Source organism: Anser anser (assembly GCF_964211835.1).
Source record: "Anser anser genome assembly, chromosome: Z".
Lineage (NCBI taxonomy): Eukaryota > Metazoa > Chordata > Aves > Anseriformes > Anatidae > Anser > Anser anser.
The window spans coordinates 61,243,966-61,246,539 of NC_139723.1; positions in this window are offsets into that span (position 1 = coordinate 61,243,966).

Consider the following 2,574-nt stretch of genomic DNA (forward strand, 5'->3'; position numbering starts at 1 on the left):
TGATCAGCTGTTGAGGGTGGTGTGGCAGATCAAAGTTGTTTTTATCATTTTGTTGTGCCCATACTATTTGCAGGAAGTATTTATTTCATTTTATATCCATGTAATCTGTAGAAATTCATGCTAGAGGTTGCTTAATTTTTGAATTTTTCTACAATGAAATTTGGCCTTCTGTAGTGCTGAATTCCTTCTGAAAAATGTTGGATATCCCAAAGACCCCCAAATCTCACAGGACTGAGCAGGCTGCCATTTTGCTCCACTACCAAGTGTATCTTGAACTTGGGAAAATTGATTTGAATGACAAAGGAAAGTTCTGCAAAGTAGAACTCCTAGCTTGAAGCCAGATGCAGAAATACAGCCAAAAAATTCTCTGTGCCCAGAGAGGAACACCTCCCACCTTGCTCCAGACAGCCCAGCCAGCTATCACATAGGCACGGGTAACCTCAGTAACGCTCAAGGACCCTCCGAGTCTTTTCTTTGCTCTCATGTCTTTTCTCAGGGCACAATATATCTTATAAGCAAGTGTTTGGTGAATCAACAGAGAAAGGAGGCACATACCAGCTTTATTGGTGCAATTTATTCTTCCGTGGAAGGCTTGCATAAGGATCCCACAACTCTACTGATGGACAAGAGCTGCCTATTGAGCTTGCCTATTACCCTGAGCAAGTCAAAAGATTTAACAAAAAATTCAACACCAACCCTGTGACACTAGAGGAACCACACGTGCTGTAAGGTGTTCCCAGGTAAAGAAAGGTGACCTCTGGCAGGAGGGACCTGGGAGGCTGCCTGGAGCTGGGAGTACTAGTTCTTGACATCACAGGTGTATTTGCTTGATTTTTCCCTACATGCAAGCAGTCTTGCAGACTCCTGCTCCCTCCCACTATATCAAGTGAAATTAGTAATGCAGGAGCTGATACGAAGCCCATACAAGACAGTAGAAGTCCTTCTATTCACTTCAGTGGATAAGTCCCACAAGAAAAAGCATGGCATGAAGTGGATTCTGCCCCTAATACGAATTAATGAGACAGTCAACCACTTCCACCCAAGCATGTGCTGGAAAAAAAAAAAAAAAAAAAAAAGAAAAAAAAAAGGAACAATGAGCATCGCAACAAGAACATTGCTATTCTGTTTATTCTGTGCATGGGAAAGAGGACTATGTTGATACAAGCTGCATGGTCAAACACCTACACAAAATCCTGCAGAGCCAGGCTGAATGCAGTTGCTGACTGAGAAATACAGAATCCCAAATCCTTTGAGACCCATCGTCAGGGCCTACCACAGGGATGCACAGATAGTAAGTCTTTTTGTTTATTTGTGGACTTTGGTACTGTGTCTGCTGAATGCCATTCGAGACACACACACCACAAACCAAGATGAACTAGTACAGTGATATCACTGGAAGCACTGCTGAAGTAAGATATCTCTAGTTTCTTGTAAAATCCAGGCATCAGATATGGTGTGCAGCAGAGCTAGTATGCAGGTTGGAAGACAGTATTAGCTCTCTGGGGAGATATCGCCGCCTTCCTTGCACCTACCTCTATGAATCTGTGTGATGCAAATAATGATAAGGTCAAGAGCCTTAGGAAAATCAGTTCCTAAGTGTAAAATAATTTCTGTGCAGGCCTTGTAGTATATATTCTTTACAATGCAGCAGTCAGATTTACCATGAAAGCACTGACCTTAATAAACAATGAAGATTCAGCTTTATCCATTTGCTACACACTGCAGATATTACCATTCCAAAAAAAAAAAAAATCATGTCTTCAAGGAGAACTGGTTCCTAAATAAAAACATCTTTGTCACTAGTTACCACAACCATCCTGAGAAGTTCTCAGAATCTGCAGTAATTAGTGTAACTGCATAAAACGGGATAAGCCTGGGCCATAGCAGAACAGTCAATGCATAAAGGATGAGACTCAGTTTTGTTATCTGAAGACTACATTATTTACTATGGTTGGAAGTAGGTCAAGTGCCCTCAGGAAATAGCTATTTGGTTCTCCCTGGGAAGTAATCTGATCCTCACACATCTTCAGCCTTATTAAAACCCTAGTGTAAGGCAAAGTCAAGAATATCAGCTAAGTGTCTTGCTGCATTGAATGGACACGAGGTGATGTTTGAAAGGAAAGAGTTTATTATTTTCAAGCAGACACTCATGCAAATCAAACTGGGAACATATCACATGCACAGCTGTTTAGTTCCCCAGCAGCCCACACAAGACCTATGATGTGAGGAAGTAGCAGAGCTGCTAGCTATGTGGTTGATCTTGCAAGGTGCCATGCACTGCAAGGCCATGCAAGAGTTTAAGTGTGTGCGTAATTTAAAGATATGAGCAATCCCCATAGTTATCTTCTTCAATACTTATTTATTCTTCCAGCTGAGAATGGGAAGAGTAAAAGGACATATGCAGAAACATCCCTGCATGCTAATAAGAATAGTGAGTACCATGGAGGTATCTACAAAGGATTTTCAGGAATGGCTGTCAGGCCATAGAGTTTTGCCTCTCCAACTAGAACTGATATTATCTACCAAGTATATACTCTTTTTCTGAGCCCCGTTTTGTATTATGATTAATCTTTA